This window comes from Sinocyclocheilus grahami, unplaced genomic scaffold, assembly GCF_001515645.1.
Source record: "Sinocyclocheilus grahami isolate Dianchi unplaced genomic scaffold, SAMN03320097.WGS_v1.1 scaffold1286.1, whole genome shotgun sequence".
In the NCBI taxonomy this organism is placed as follows: domain Eukaryota; kingdom Metazoa; phylum Chordata; class Actinopteri; order Cypriniformes; family Cyprinidae; genus Sinocyclocheilus; species Sinocyclocheilus grahami.
In genome coordinates this window covers 68164-86235 of record NW_015506465.1, presented here as the reverse complement: position 1 = coordinate 86235, position 18072 = coordinate 68164, and the positions used below count along the sequence as shown (strand labels likewise).

The following is an 18072-nucleotide window of genomic DNA, read 5'->3' as shown; positions in this document are numbered from 1 at the left end:
TGTATTTATCCTACTGTAAGGGTAGGTTTAGGGTTGGGGTAGGTGTACATGCTAATAATATCATGCTGGAAGCAAAATCTGATCGGTAACACAAATCGTCAGAACACCGGCCCTGGCCAATTTGCCCTAGGCAAGATTTTACCTGGTGCCCCTTGCCTCACAGCCCATTCCACCAATAATCATGTGTGTTCAAACATTCACACAGAAACTGCATATAGATATTTCAAATGTGCATCTGAAGAGAGAAATGTAGGAGTATATGTGACTTTTGGGTGTTACATTTTCTTATTAAAAAAGCTGCTGATAGTGATACTTAGGTTTCAAGCACTACAAATGTAGGGCTTTTTCACATAGGCTGAACACCTGATGATATATTTGAATTGCTGAGATATAGATGAGTGAAACACAGCATAGATAATTGCATGCAAGAATAAAAAAAGTGTTAAAATGGTGTATTCAGCCCTTATAGCTATTATAATCATTTACTGGTGGGTTGTGTGTGATAGATTCACAAGGACAAAAAACAATGCTAAATACACAAAAGAAAATATGAACCAGATGACAATTTTATACAGTTTCTAATATTGTTTTTATATTGTGTTGGGTAAGTACAATGTGGGTCCTTGAGCAAAAAAAAAAACTACTGGGCTAGTAAATAAGAATGATTTCAGTAGTGAGACTACAGGCCAAATTTACAATCTGCTGCCCCCCGATGGTACTAAACATCAAGTACAGATGCCTATCACAGTGCACCACTTTAACTGACTCATTTCTCAAGCCTGTGCAAGTCTTAAATGAGGCAACAGCACAATACAAGTGCTGGAAAAAAGTTGTAATTTAGTTACAGTTTGTCTATGTCCTAAATGTCTCGCTGATCTGAGACACCTGATTTCCACAGTCCCCTTTTGTTGCTGTTTCACCTCACCATGTGCTCATTTTGGTTGATTCTGCAATCTGCTATATGGACAAGATCAGTTCAGTCCATTATGTATCCCATAGTCAAAAAGAGGGTTATGTTTTAGAATGAGGGCAGAGATGGCCTGGTTACGCTGAGCACAGCGGAACATGTATTTTACTCCTGATAGGTGCATCAGATGATCCTGTTTCTTGAGTGTGTCACCCTTCTCACAATCTGTTGAAGAAGAGCAAAGTGTTACATTGCTGATTGTCTCATCGTAAAAAATGTATTTGGGATTTCAGAGTTGAATGAGTTGGGTGTAAGTGGACCTCATTAGTAATCACCATTGAGGGCTCTGTGTTTGATTCTTGCTGTATCTGTGTAGAGCGTTGTCTCATAGCATCCCATTAGGAAACAGCACTTGTGTGATCTAAACAGACACTTAAATATCTGAAATAATTCTTATTCATTTCACACAACTTTTCTCTGATTCCATTGTTTTCAGTTTTACAAATCCAAAAACTTTATTTCCACATACATGAGTCATGTTTCTATGTACACTTTTATTCTGCAAGGATGTGTAAAATTGGACAAAACTGACAGTAAAGACATTTCTGAAGAATCATGTGACAAAATTCTGCCATCATTTACTCACTGTCCATCAACTGTTTGGTTACCAACATTCTTCAAAATATCTTATTTTCTGCTCAACAGAAAAGAGAAACTCATACAGGTTTGGAACAAGTGAGGGGTGAGTAAATGATGACAGAATTTTCATTTTTGGGTGAACCACCCCTTTAAAATAATCAGAATATTAGATATTACATAGAATGGAATATATTAGGGCTGTCAGTTTAACGTGTTAACTTAATTAATTATGAAAAAATAACGCAATTAAAATATTTTAACTGGCCCCGCCCCCAGACCTGTACGCCATCTTACATTTCATACAGTTGACTGTTGACAAATATGATACAGGGCAACAACTCCATAAATGCAGTTATGCCATAAAATTCAAGATACTGGTGCAAAAATGCCCCTGAATGTGTTTTTGTCCCATGTTTATATCAAAAGATAAGCGATATCACACGAGCAGCAAGAGCTAGGCTTTCACACGAGTGCCGATTTGACCCGAAATACCACGAGTGCAAAAGTAAATAAGAAGTTGATGTTGCATTATATTTTAACCACAACATTATGTTTTGCGCATTTTTGCAGAGAACATACCTTTAAAGTCATAGCTGCAGAACTGTTGCACGTCTCTGAGCAACACAGCAGTGTTTAGTTTCAGAATGAATCCACGTTCTGAACGGATAGTGTGAAACGATTATCAAAAAAATTCAATTCTGTCATTATTTACTCATGTTGTTTCAAACCTTTCTTTTGTGAAACATAAAAGAAGATTTTGAAGAGTGTTGGTAACAAAGCCGTTTTGATTACCAATGACTTTCATTGTATGAACAAAAAATACTGAGATGTTTTTCAAATGATCTTCTTTTACGTTATGCCGTTGTAGCCTAAATGTTTGTGTAATAAATTTTATGTTGAATCAAATAAAATATTTCTTTCTAAAGCTACAGTTTGTAATGTCTAATTGATACTTTCTCATTTAACACAAAAATAGCTTTAAATGATCTTTTGTGGGTATTTTCACAATCAAATTTACTTTGCGATTAATTCGATTCATTAATCAAAAACATCATGTAATAAATTAGATTTTAAAAAATTATCGATTGACAGCTTTGATATATATCATATGTGTGTGTGTGTTTGAATTGAACTGAAGACACACTGAATGTTTTCCATTTCAGTTTTTTAAATACTTCAAAATCAACATTGATTTGAAAAGTAACTGTATATAATGCACAATAAATCTTAACACAATAAATTCCTTGCTGAAATAAATTTACAATAAAAAGCTAGTCTTTTCATCACAAACTACTTATACTACTTTACATGCATGCATATTACAACACATACATTCTAAATACATACTAGCAACACATTCAGTAACACTCACCTGTGAGACTATGAACTCCTACAGGTCAAGACACTAAACCCAATATATGCATATGTTGGACAACAGATAAAAAGGGAGATGGATATGGGAGCATTATTTGCCCTGCATTATAATCATCTGTGTCATTTTGTCTCTTTTCTTATAATTGAGGAAAACAAACTGTTGTGATCATTAGTGACAGCACATGGTTGTGTGAAGGCACAGGTATATGTTATAAGGTAAGTCTATCTACTACCTTAGTTGAGTCTAGATGTTGCAGCATTTTATTATTATTATTATTTTAATGCTAATACAGTATAGTTAGTAATGCAAGTACTGTGCTCCAGATAACCATTTGTGCATAGTCATTAGGGTTTTTTTCTTACCTTGTTTTAGTATATGTATTTAGGGCACCCATGAAATCACACAATACTGTAATTTCTGCATGTCCCAAGGGGTCATTGGATGCCCATTTTCCACAAGTTTATATGATTCTTTAGGGTCTTAATGAAAAGTCTGTAACATAGTTTGGTTAAAATTTCTCAATGGTAGTGTAAAAAACACTTTTTTTTTAACCTGTCAAAAACAGCTCTTTTCAGAGCAAGCCATTTAGTAGCATTTTCCTTTAAATGTTAATGAGCTCTGCTGACCTCGCCCCTCTATTCTGAGCCACTCTCTGAGGGACTGTTTACTTTAGCCGCATTCATCATGAAACTTGCAAATTAGCACATTATTAGGAAAGGTGATTTGTAAAGATTCATTAAAAACCTTATACTCACTTCTTCTGTGGGTGAAGCTGGATCATGAATCCAGAACATATCGGCTCGATTTGAGAAAGGGGTAAAAATTTTAGTAGATAAAAAAAAAAACACTGGGTGGATATTTATCATTATAGGGTGGTTGTGTACCCACACTGCCAACACACATTTCAGTTCAAACAACTTGTAAAAGTTCATGTAGCATCCAATGACCCCTTTAAAGTCATTTTCTGAAGTCACCTTGATGATTAGCATTTTCTTTAGTCAGAATCTTTCAGTAGTGTTACAGAACACACTAATGAAACTATATATACACTATTACCTCACAATGCATTACAAAATGTTTTTTTTAGTCATTTGTTGTGTTACTGACTTTGCATTGATTTGACAGTAATTAGAAAAATCCTCATTCTAACTTTTTTTAATAATGTGGGGAAATTGGGGGCATGTCTGGCTGTTCTGTCTGGCGTGAACTAGGTCAGTGCTCTTTTCTGCACTGGAAACCATTGCTGCTTGACTCTGTCTTCCACATGCACTCAGTAACCTGGACTCAAACAGATATGAATTGACTTGCCCACTGACACACCCTTATAAGTAATTACTGGAGCTTCTCGATTATAGAAAGCAGGTTGAATCAGATATGGCTTTTTATTTTATTTTTATTTTTTTCTTTGAGGGAGTGACCTCAAGGAGAGCACATGGCGATGGGATATGACCACAAATCCATGTGGGTTTAAAAGCCGGGTGTAACGCAAATGGTTTAGTGTAAAGCAATGCTATAGTTCTGAACATGGTTCACTGTAATTGAACCAAAAGACCTATAGGGTATCAAGTATAAAGCACAAATATTTGTGTCACAATATTTATAGCATATAAATTAGCCTCAGTTCACGAGAAGCATATTTTCTGTAACATTTATATACAAAATGTATTTTTAAATATTATTTTAATTATGTTTGATAAATATACATAGTAAATAAATAGTTTCTTATAACATGATAGAATAAATACCTTTTCTGTCTGTTACACTCAACTGTGTCTGAAGGAAGACGTTGAATCAGCAGCTGAAAGTCAATGTATTTGAAGACCAAAAATGTATAAATGATAACAACGTTCAATCTATTCTAAAAAAATCTTACCTTTAGATAAAGTGCTATGAGAGCTTGTAGAGCTTATAGTGAAGAACGGACAATCCTAAGAAAGACCCTCAGCCAGTGTGTGGGACGACCATGTGCTCATCCTTGTCAGAAACACAGTGATGCCGTCTTGGCGTGTGTGTTTGTGTGAGTGCGTAAGAACGAGGAATTGAGGAAGAGTTAAATAAATTAATGCTGAGCTGTTTTAAAGACAAAACTTGATTAAATGAGAAATGTAAAAATACCGCAAAATATCTCAACAAAGGGAAAGACTGAAGGAAGAACAGCATGATGTGAGAATGCAGTGGATGAGAGACGAGAAGCTAAGAGAAGCATGGAGGCTTGTCTGTCTGGAAACAGTCTCTCAGACAGACTTGACAGCCCCCTGCCCATGCCCCCCAAACTGCTGGCTTTGAAAACACTCCTACACCCACCAAACACCCCTCCCTTCTCTCCCTTCCCTCACCAACAACTACGACAACTCTACAATACAGCCTTTGAGCAGGGAATTTCACGTTTTTATGTCCTATTCTTAGTACTGTTAACCAAAACTAAAACTGCTTTATTTCAGAGTCTATTGTTAACAAGCAACGTGTTTTTAGGTCTGTTGTCTCATGACCCAGTGCATGTGAGGTGAATATGGGCCAGGGTGCCCTCTAAAGGCAACCACTGTAAATAGCAGGATGGTACTCACATGAGAGCATGTGATTATACTGTTTACATGCAAGATCTCATTTCCTGGTGTCATCCTTATTACTTACAGTACCATCGTGGCACACCGATGGTCTTAATTCATCTGTGAATTGTGACTCAGGTTCTTCGAAGATTATTTCATGGAAAAAATAAGAAACGTGAAGTAGCAAACACACATTTATTGTTTATATTGAATACAAATTTTATTCTCCATGTAATTTGCATGATAAAATGTAACATCTAAAGGGATAGTTCAGCAAAAATTCACCCTCATTCTGTTTACATTTCTTTCTGTTCATACTACAACAATGTGCCAAATGTGAATTTGCATATTTAAAATGCATAAATGAGATTTACAGAGAAGTTTTGTTTATTATTTACATAAAGTTCAGAATACTTGAAATGGACCACTAGACCACAATGGAAATGGTACTTTTATGGTGCTTTTTGTCCTTTTAGGAATTTGTCAGCCCCTGGTCACTTTCATGGTATAGAGCAGCATGAACATCCTGACAAACATCTCCTTTTGTATTCAGCTTAGCAAAGGAAATCAGAAAATCAAGTTTGGAATGATATTAGGGTGAGTAAATAATGACAGCTCTTCAATTTTGGGTTAACGGTCTCTTTAAATCAGTGGTTCTCAATATTTTTGTAGCATGTAGAGAAATTTCCTTTGCTGATTGTCAGAAAGGTACATAGTTTCCTTATGTTTTCTATTTAATACCCGCCATCATGTGAAACCACCAGTTGGCCTGGACGGTATCAAATACCTGCTTTTCGAGACACTACAGAAAACAGATCTGATAGAATGACAGAAGTCAGCTCACACGACATAGTATTAGTACAGTATATCTGCTTACTTTTTCCTGGAATGGGCACTTCCTCTCAAGCCAGTCATACAAGGCATTGTTTTTGAAAGCTCCCGCCACACCTCCCTGACTCCTCTGAACAGAGGCAATAGTGATCGCATTTCGCACAATCTCAATCATTCCTGTGTCAAAGACAGACATACAGCTGAATGTTAAGTCAGTTTGTTGGTCATTAGACATTTTTGTAGCACACAATTCTGCAGCCAGTCAGAATCATGTATCCTAGAGTTCTGTGCCATAATTATTATTATTTTAAAATAGATTTTTGCTTGTCTGTCAATATTTATTGAATATGTTAAGTGTTCTTACAATTCTAATTCTAATTATAGAATTTATTTTCATTAAGTACTAATTCTTTTGGTTAAGTTTGGTTCTAATCAGTTTATATATAAATACTATATCAACCAGTTTATATATAAGTATGATACTTCCTGCTCTGACACGGGGATCAAAAGGCACCTGGAAGTCAGAGGGTAAATTGCACTCCTCCAGTAACTCCTGCAGCTTCTGAGGAGCTGACACACGTACATGATAATGTAGATGTATGTACTACTTATAAGACAAAATACTCAGGACACAGTTGTTTGAACTTTACCTGTTGATGGAAGATCCGTTCTGTCTGGGTAGAGCACCTTCACTGTTAGAGCCACTTTGTGCAGGCAAATGACGACTTGTACTTGATGCTGGAACTCAGTCAGCATTGCCTCTCCACAGCCCAACAGACAGGCCTTCAGTATGACCACCATACGCTGGCGGAAAAATGGACATCCTGCCACCTCACTCCAGAAAAAGAAGTGTCCGATCCGTTTGCTCTGTGTTCCAGGAAATTGCAATAGTACATAGTTAACCTTTATCTTCTGACAGGTGAAATGGTGTGAGTTATTTTTGGTGAAAATTATAGAGGTGAAAATTGTCCTCTAATGAAGCATGCACAGATGCAATTATGACTCACCCTTAGTGCTCTTTTGAGAAGGAATCTGGCCAAACAGCTATCATGATATGGTTCGACTTTAAGGGTCAACTGAAAATGACATGCCTTATTAGGTTTTGCTTCTCAATTAAAAAGAAAGAGCTTTAAGAAGGCTCATTACTTTGACACTACAGTAGCATTACTGTATAGGTCAATTACATTTGCATAATTTTTTTTTTTTGTAATTCACTGTTTTTTATTTTGATAGAACACACAAAAATCATTACAACAAAAGAGAGAAAACCTATTAAATAAACCATTGCCCTCCCAGAACCTCCCCCATCCCACACCCACCCCATCGCACCCCAGGACCCACATAAACACAAAAGTAAAACAATATCAAATCAAATATATATATAAAAATATATACAAACAAAATTGGTAATAATATTAACAACAGAATGACATCTTTAGATTAAATGACCAAAATCTTCGAGACTATGGATATCCAGTTCTTCCAAATAGATAAAGTAGCAGGCTTTGCGTAATTAGTCCGTGCAGAAGACAGTTCCAGATATAGTATTTCCAATAAGGAATGAATCCAGTGCTTAGCAGAAAGGTCAAGAGGGGGTTTCCAGCGTTGAACTAGTAATTTATTTGCCGCAGTCAAAGCTGCTAGCCAAAATTTCCGTTCTTTCTCACTTATAGGAAATTGAGAATTATCATTCTACAATAAAATAACAGGATCTTTGGGGAAACGAATCTTGATAACCTTGTATAAAACATCAAGCACAATGTCCCAAAATGTTTGCACATCTGGACAGTCCCATAACATATGTATCAAGGTGTCAAGGCAACCTGGTCCACAAAATATGCAATATGGATTGGGTGATATACCCATAGCATAACGTATACGTGTAGTTAAATATGCTCTCTGAATAATTTTAAAGTGAATGTATTTGTGATTAGACTTTGAGGACGCGTGGAATGTATTATCCCACACTGTGTCCCATTCAACACTTCTATTATAGGGAGTTAAATCTGATAACCACGCTCCAGCTTTAGGGAAATTATCTGTATTAAGATTTGAAAAGCAAAGGTAAAAATAAGAAACAATTCCTATGCTTGGCGCATTTTGAATCCATTTCATTACTGGGTGAATTTGAAGATTATTACTCCAAGGAACCTTTTGAGATTTTAATGCAGAACGAAGTTGAAAATATAGAAATAATGTGTTACGGGAAATATTAAATCTTTCAATTAAGTCTTGAAAATCTAAAATTTATTTCTCTCCATTTATATCGTTTAACATTAGAATACCTTTTGAAACCCAAGTTGACTGTACAAATGGTTGTCCACCAGAAAGCAGATTCAGATTGTGCCATACGGGAGTATGGGTATGCCATATAGTTTTAGATGGAAAAAGGGATTCAATCTTTTTAAATATTTGGAGAGTATAGGAAAGTATAGGTCCATAATGTAATGAGCACTTCCTATACGTAAGGCCAGAAAATAAAAATTCTTGCAAACGAACTGGAGAAATAAGCTCTTTCTCGATTTCTTTCCACGAAGACTGTGAACAAGGATCAAACCATTTCTTAACCGAGAGCAGAATAAAGGACCAATGATACCATTTAAAATTTGGGCAACCCCATCCACCTTTCATTTTAGTTCTTTGAAGTGTAGACCACTTAACGCGGGGACGTTTTCCATTCCAAATATATTTTATTAGTAAAGAATCTAGTTTTTTCCAGTAATTTGTAGGTGGGGGGAGAGGTAGCATGGAACTAACAAAATTGATGCGAGGCAGAATATTCATATTTATTACTGACATTCGGGCAGAAGGTGATGAGGGCAGATACATCCACTCCATTCCAAATATATTTTATTAGTAAAGAATCTAGTTTTTTCCAGTAATTTGTAGGTGGGGGGAGAGGTAGCATGGAACTAACAAAATTGATGCGAGGCAGAATATTCATATTTATTACTGACATTCGGGCAGAAGGTGATGAGGGCAGATACATCCACCTTTGAATATCAGACTCAATTTTTCCATAAATTGACAGTTTATTTTTGAGATGAGGGGTAAAGTGGGTCCGAGTTCGATCCCTAAATATTTAACTTGTGTTGATATTAGGATATTGTTTGGAATAGAAAAGTTAAGGCCACTGGAATTAAAAGGCATCAAAATAGTTTTAGAATGATTCATTTTAAATCCCGATAGTATGCCAAATTCATCTATAATTTTGAGGGCGTTAGGAAGTGAGCGCTGCAAGTCAGATAGAAATAATAAAGTGTCATCTGCATATAAGGAAATAGAATGGCTTGATGCGCCTAACTGAATTGGTGTAATAAGACTGCACTGTCTAACATACTGTGCCAGGGGTTCTATTGATAAGTTGAACAAAAGGGGGGAAAGTGGACAACCCTACATTTGCATAACTTTTTACCTGAACCAGATGCAGCAGGTACTTACGTAAATCATCATTGGATTGGATGTCTAAACTTTGAACCGCCAATCTTATGACCTTCATGTCTGCAAAATCCACACTCAGAAGCTCAAGGGCCAAAGACGGCCCTATATCCTCTGGTCCCCAGTGACTCAACAACCAATGGACATCCTGGACCGCAGTTGGCAACATCCAGTCAACCGTGCGAAGAAACTGAGGTAAATTTGAGGCATAGTGAACACTTTCTTCTTTAAGCCTTCTGAGGCAATCTGTCCTTGTGAAAGGTGTTGTTGGAGAAGTCTCACTTGATGGTGAGGAGAGTCTGGATTCTCCTGAGAGGTCCAGTGTTGAAGAGTCAGAAACAGGAGATGTACCACTACCAGAAGAGCTCTTGCCATATAGCAGGACAACGGGAAAGTTGTAGCGATCCAGCATAAAGGTAATTGCCATTGCTTTGGCTACATCAGGGTTAGTGGCGGTAGACAGCTTTTCTGCTTCGTAAGTGAATGCCTCCTCATCCCATTCTGGGAAAGGCCACATGTGCAGAGTGTGTGGACCTTGGCTAAGATCTTGGATTGATCTGTGGTCAATCAGCTGAAGGTTTACGAAGTACAGTACTTGCCCTTTTCCTTTTTGGTAATCTTGTACTTTAGATGAGTTTGGCTTTGTGTCCTTGGTTGACGTGCCTTCAACAGTACTAGCATTAATTGTGAGGCCTAATTTAGCTCCGTGAGGGATATCCCTGATCAGAATGTCAAATTCCAGCCAGGAGTTCCACAGCACTTCATCCGTAAACTCTTTTGAAGTTGAACAAACCGATGACACAGTCTTTCTACCATAGATTATGGTGGCTTCCACATGGACAAGTGGGTAGGGTGACCATACGTGCCATTTTCCCAGGACGCGTCTTGGCCAGGATTTCTATATTGCCTAAAATATCTAGGTTTTGCCTTTGTTTGCGTGTGCAGACCGATTGGTGTATGACATCAAAATACCTCGAGAGCATTTTGAAAGCATAAGGAACCGTCTGTATGGTATTTTGATGTCATACACCGATCGGTATCGATATTTTAGGCAATATAGAAATCCTGCCCAGGACGCGTCCTGGGAAAATGGCACGTATGGTCACCTTACAAGTGGAGGTACCTTACTTGGGAGTTCTGGGATGTCAAACCCTAGGAGTTTAACCCTAAACTTTCTCTCACAATCCCAGAGGGAAATCATCACAATGTCCTCCCAATGTACTTTCTTCCCATTAAGGGAAAGCTCCTCGTGGGAGCTCGAGAGACCAGTGAGACTGTCCACCAGTGGCCAGTGGACGCGTCCTGGGAAAATGGCACGTATGGTCACCTTACAAGTGGAGGTACCTTACTTGGGAGTTCTGGGATGTCAAACCCTAGGAGTTTAACCCTAAACTTTCTCTCACAATCCCAGAGGGAAATCATCACAATGTCCTCTACTTTCTTCCCATTAAGGGAAAGCTCCTCGTGGGAGCTCGAGAGACCAGTGAGACTGTCCACTCTCTACTTACTGTGTTTTCTGGAAGGGATGAGATGGCAACCACTTAGAGATGAAGCTCCAGCATGTTTTCAAGGCAGTGTCTGACCCACAGGTAGCCAGAGAGCTGGAAGTCTCCAGTCAAGAATTCCTCCCTGCCACACACCTGGAGCACATAATCAATTGACCATCTTTAGAATGACAGGTCCTCCTTTGGCAATGATTCCCAGAAGATCTTGAGGAGATCACTGGGGGTATGTGTCAGGTCAGCTTTAATTGAATCACGTTTTTTTAGCTCTTCCCTTCATGGTGTGGCAAACTTTCTTCGGGTATAGCCAAGCTCACTTAAAAAATTTGTGTCTGAGGAGTCCAAATCATAGCCGATTAGGTCATTCAGAATGCCCTGGAAGTGAATTCTCTCCTTAGAGGCGGTTTTCTGAGCCAACACAGTGAAACAGACGGTCTGAAGACCATCGGCACCCTGAAACCATGGTGCATCCAGAGTTTTCAATACCTGAAATTCGTCATAAATTTCATACTACTCCTCCTCCTTGTGGTACAACAGACTATATCGTTCTGGGTCCAGAAGTGCAAATGGCTCAGAAAGTCTGTTGTTCTCCTGTGCTTGCATACACAGATGCACACGAAGCTGGTGGACGCTGCATTGCGCTGGGAGTTTGATCTGAACAGGCTCCTGGCTGTCCAGGACCTGGAAACCTTCCCTGACTGGCGACTTGCAAATAAATACAAGGCTGTTATCTGAGCAAGGTTCCTGTTGTTGGTGTGCATCCCATTTGTTCTCCATGGATACTGGAATGGAAGTTAACATAAGCACATTCAACTGTAACTAATTTTATTTTTCGTGCAGTGTTAAGAGGGACTTTTCAAAGGCAGTGCCATGACTGAGGTAAAGTTTTATTTATAACTGCAAATAAATTTAAAGAAAATGGTGAAGTGGTGCTTGCACTTGCTAAGCTCTCTGTTATGAAGCTATGGTCCTTTGACTGGTTGCCAGGGCAGTGTTTAGCGTGTTACTATGCAGTTGCTTGGATATTAAGCAAAGTAAAAGTGGCCAAAACGTATGGAATTCAGAGAGAGAGACTAATGTAATATGCACTATGACATACTTCTAAACATTTTCATATACAAATTAAATAAATAAAACCAAGGTGAAGTTGTTGTCTTAATGAGACTATTTACATTCCAGCCATGTTACTGGTAACATGGATATGAAATGTTGCTTCCTCATCTTTCCCCATCTTTGTGAGATTAAATATTTCCTTTAGTGTAAAAAATCCTAGATTTAAAGTGAAGCGGATTTTCATAGTGCCAGTGTTTTTTTATTTGGTGGTAAATTGCCAGAGTTTTTTCATGTGTGCATGTACTTGTGCGTGTTTTTATGTGGGTACATTTTAATGTAGATAACTAACATTAAAATGTATTTTTTACATGCTGATTTTGTGCTTCTCTCACTTACAGACTAGGTGCAGCTAAATATGATAATGACTTACTAAATAATATCACAACAACAATTGTGCACAGTTTAGAAGGTACACAGGGTGGCTTAACACTGGCATATCTTATTCCACTCTCTCTTACTGCCATTTAATTAGTAAACATTTTTCTTTAAGTCATTCAAGTCTATTAGTAAGTCTTTTTTTTTGCAGTGGTATCATTCTTGTCTAATTTAAAACAAAAAATGTATATATATATACCTGTTGAACATGTTTTTATATAAATACAGTCTTAGTTTGAGGTACAGTAGATGACTATAAAGGTTTTGCAACACACAAATTGGTTCTGCCAGCCACTCAAGAGGAATGTATCATTCTTGAGCCTTGCCCCGCTCTGCTAAAGCCAAGAGAATCTACAGACTGTAAGAACTATACTCCTCATAAAATGTTGTGTTTTACAACATATTTACAATTCCAACTGAATGACAACTTGTGTTTCAACTTGTGATTATAATGAATCAGAAAATTGCACTCACCTATACAGCATGTATGTCTTTGGTTTCAGGTCAGTTTCTGTGGCTTGTGTGTGAGCTACAGTTCAATTTCCCTGCAATGCATCAATGTGAAGTGACTGATTGCACAACAACTCATCACTTCCTCATTCTTTTGTCTTTCTGCACCTGAGAGGAAGAACTTTTGATCACTACAGGCTTATTTTCTCTTGTTGGTTTCATTTCATTCAGAATGAATTTTCCATGGCCAATTATTTTTATGTATAAATAGATTTGTATGCCATATTACCATTTCTCTGTATATAAACCCAAAATGTACTATTATGTTTAGTGTTCATCTTATAATTAAAAGGGGGGTACCTTACTTGGGAGTTCTGGGATGTCAAACCCTAGGAGTTTAACCCTAAACTTTCTCTCACAATCCCAGAGGGAAATCATCACAATGTCCTCTACTTTCTTCTCTTTAATGGAAAGCTCCTTGTGGGAGCTTGAGAGACCAGTGAGACTGTCCACCAGTGGCCAGTACTCTCTACTTACTGTGTTTTCTGGAAGGGATGAGATGGCAACCACTTAGAGATGAAGCTCCAGCATGTTTTCAAGGCAGTGTCTGACCCACAGGTAGCCAGAGAGCTGGAAGTCTCCAGTCAAGAATTCCTCCCTGCCACACACCTGGAGCACATAATCAATTGACCATCTTTAGAATGACAGGTCCTCCTTTGGCAATGATTCCCAGAAGATCTTGAGGAGATCACTGGGGGTATGTGTCAGGTCAGCTTTAATTGAATCACGTTTTTTTAGCTCTTCCCTTCATGGTGTGGCAAACTTTCTTCGGGTATAGCCAAGCTCACTTAAAAAATTTGTGTCTGAGGAGTCCAAATCATAGCCGATTAGGTCATTCAGAATGCCCTGGAAGTGAATTCTCTCCTTAGAGGCGGTTTTCTGAGCCAACACAGTGAAACAGACGGTCTGAAGACCATCGGCACCCTGAAACCATGGTGCATCCAGAGTTTTCAATACCTGAAATTCGTCATAAATTTCATACTACTCCTCCTCCTTGTGGTACAACAGACTATATCGTTCTGGGTCCAGAAGTGCAAATGGCTCAGAAAGTCTGTTGTTCTCCTGTGCTTGCATACACAGATGCACACGAAGCTGGTGGACGCTGCATTGCGCTGGGAGTTTGATCTGAACAGGCTCCTGGCTGTCCAGGACCTGGAAACCTTCCCTGACTGGCGACTTGCAAATAAATACAAGGCTGTTATCTGAGCAAGGTTCCTGTTGTTGGTGTGCATCCCATTTGTTCTCCATGGATACTGGAATGGAAGTTAACATAAGCACATTCAACTGTAACTAATTTTATTTTTCGTGCAGTGTTAAGAGGGACTTTTCAAAGGCAGTGCCATGACTGAGGTAAAGTTTTATTTATAACTGCAAATAAATTTAAAGAAAATGGTGAAGTGGTGCTTGCACTTGCTAAGCTCTCTGTTATGAAGCTATGGTCCTTTGACTGGTTGCCAGGGCAGTGTTTAGCGTGTTACTATGCAGTTGCTTGGATATTAAGCAAAGTAAAAGTGGCCAAAACGTATGGAATTCAGAGAGAGAGACTAATGTAATATGCACTATGACATACTTCTAAACATTTTCATATACAAATTAAATAAATAAAACCAAGGTGAAGTTGTTGTCTTAATGAGACTATTTACATTCCAGCCATGTTACTGGTAACATGGATATGAAATGTTGCTTCCTCATCTTTCCCCATCTTTGTGAGATTAAATATTTCCTTTAGTGTAAAAAATCCTAGATTTAAAGTGAAGCGGATTTTCATAGTGCCAGTGTTTTTTTATTTGGTGGTAAATTGCCAGAGTTTTTTCATGTGTGCATGTACTTGTGCGTGTTTTTATGTGGGTACATTTTAATGTAGATAACTAACATTAAAATGTATTTTTTACATGCTGATTTTGTGCTTCTCTCACTTACAGACTAGGTGCAGCTAAATATGATAATGACTTACTAAATAATATCACAACAACAATTGTGCACAGTTTAGAAGGTACACAGGGTGGCTTAACACTGGCATATCTTATTCCACTCTCTCTTACTGCCATTTAATTAGTAAACATTTTTCTTTAAGTCATTTAAGTCTATTAGTAAGTCTTTTTTTTTTGCAGTGGTATCATTCTTGTCTAATTTAAAACAAAAAATGTATATATATATATATACCTGTTGAACATGTTTTTATATAAATACAGTCTTAGTTTGAGGTACAGTAGATGACTATAAAGGTTTTGCAACACACAAATTGGTTCTGCCAGCCACTCAAGAGGAATGTATCATTCTTGAGCCTTGCCCCGCTCTGCTAAAGCCAAGAGAATCTACAGACTGTAAGAACTATACTCCTCATAAAATGTTGTGTTTTACAACATATTTACAATTCCAACTGAATGACAACTTGTGTTTCAACTTGTGATTATAATGAATCAGAAAATTGCACTCACCTATACAGCATGTATGTCTTTGGTTTCAGGTCAGTTTCTGTGGCTTGTGTGTGAGCTACAGTTCAATTTCCCTGCAATGCATCAATGTGAAGTGACTGATTGCACAACAACTCATCACTTCCTCATTCTTTTGTCTTTCTGCACCTGAGAGGAAGAACTTTTGATCACTACAGGCTTATTTTCTCTTGTTGGTTTCATTTCATTCAGAATGAATTTTCCATGGCCAATTATTTTTTATGTATAAATAGATTTGTATGCCATATTACCATTTCTCTGTATATAAACCCAAAATGTACTATTATTTTTAGTGTTCATCTTATAATTAAAAGGGGCTTTAAATACAGTATGTGCTTGAACTGAACAGTGACTAAAATGCTAAAGTAAAATGTCACTCTCTTTAATCACTAGAGGGAGCTCACCAATAACTATCTATAGCGTTTGACTGATTGCACAACAACTCATCACTTCCTCATTCTTTTGTCTTTCTGCACCTGAGAGGAAGAACTTTTGATCACTACAGGCTTATTTTCTCTTGTTGGTTTCATTTCATTCAGAATGAATTTTCCATGGCCAATTATTTTTATGTATAAATAGATTTGTATGCCATATTACCATTTCTCTGTATATAAACCCAAAATGTACTATTATGTTTAGTGTTCATCTTATAATTAAAAGGGGCTTTAAATACAGTACGTGCTTGAACTGAACAGTGACTAAAATACTAAAGTAAAATGTCACTCTCTTTAATCACTAGAGGGAGCTCACCAATAACTATCTATAGCGTTTAAGCAAGACTGGTTGGATTAGCATTTTTATAAGGGCAAGTTTAGGGTTGGGGTAGGTGTAGGCGTTAAAAAATCTATCTAATAGGTAGAACATTTTATTTATTGTTCGTTTCTGGCTACAGCTGTATCCTGTCTAGCCACAACCATGCAAAAGCTTTTGTTTGGTCAAGGTCTCTCTCTTCTCTCTCCCTTTGATTGAAAAGTTTTATTTGAGTCAAGTGCTACATATTTTTGTGCTTTATATATGCATGCTCATGTAATTTAGGAAGCATGCAGGAGGGAAAAAAAAAGAGAATGTGGTTTTGCCACTAGTTTTTACACGATAATGAAGTTTCAGTTTATATAAACATTTCATCCTCATTTGAATTCTTGCCATTTTCTCACACTTATTTAACCATTTAAAAGACTATTTTATTTAAAGAAACTTTCAATGCAAAAAATTGGTAATGCTCCATGTTCCATTAGATTAAACTAAAAATAGATTTTCTAAAGAAAATGTGAGTGGTGCTTAAAGTGCAAAGCTGTGGCGTTTCTAAGGTGACCTGAGTGTTTGTTAGTATTTTGCTATGTGGTTTGTCTAACTAAATATTCCACCCACTATATACTGTATGGTTTTGTCCATCATGTCCTGTGTTATGGTTATGTGGTTTGTTTGTTTTTTTCTTCAGCAGTTAGTCAACAGGCAAAAATAATTAGTGTTAGTTGTAAGCAGTAAGTCTAACGGCTTAGAAAATGTTTGCACACCTCTTCTCAACAAACCATACAATTAAAGAAAATAGTCTGAAAAATATGAAAGTTGCTTTTTAAACACTTACTGGTAGCAACCACCGATTGAGAGATAAAAGAGAGTCTGGACAATTAAGTTAACGGATTTGATACCATTTCCACCAGTGGAAAGTGCAGGTATCAGACATCTCTATGGAGACACCATGTAAGTACTAAGTATAAAGTATTTTTTATTATTTTGCACCAAATAATTATGTCATTATATCGCACAGATACATTATTTTTGCACATTATATTTAGCAAAATTCTTACTTTTCTTCTCAAATTACAACAAAACCAATGAGAGTGTAAAGAATAAACAGTGTCTTCATAATGCATAATTGATCATCAACAAAAAGAAAGTAAAATTTTTGGTCACAATAAATAAAGAATCAAACAAATACAAATTAATAAATAAAATGTAGCTATTAAAACATGATTCCCCTTTTCGTCTTTTCTACATATATGTTTTTGTTTTCTCTCGTAAGTATTCATTTATGAAGCTACAATATTAGTCTGCAATTAAACCCTTATATATGTTATACTGAAATACAGAAACTGAGTTGTTTCACATTTACTCATTTCTGCTATTCCTTTTTACAGTGCATCTGCATTCTTGGCAGGTAATCATTAAGAATGTTAACATTATTATATTTCACAGCTTTAGGAATATGTGCATAAGGTTATATAAGGTTATATATAAAGCTGACAGATATGTACTTTAATCAATGTGGTAAGTGAACGTAAATGGGGCATCTGTGAAATTCAAAGTAATTTACTGCCTTTCTTGTCAAAAATAGACCAAATAAAATAGGTGGTTAATATTAAGCAATCAATCATATACAGTG

The 18072-nt window shown here is 37.0% G+C and overlaps 1 pseudogene; it reads right to left on the bottom strand.

Moving 5' to 3' along the window:
- Positions 1-6197: 6197 nt before the first annotated feature.
- LOC107568834 (phosphatidylinositol 4,5-bisphosphate 3-kinase catalytic subunit gamma isoform-like) lies at positions 6198-15738 on the bottom strand (annotated as a pseudogene).
- Positions 15739-18072: the final 2334 nt, after the last annotated feature.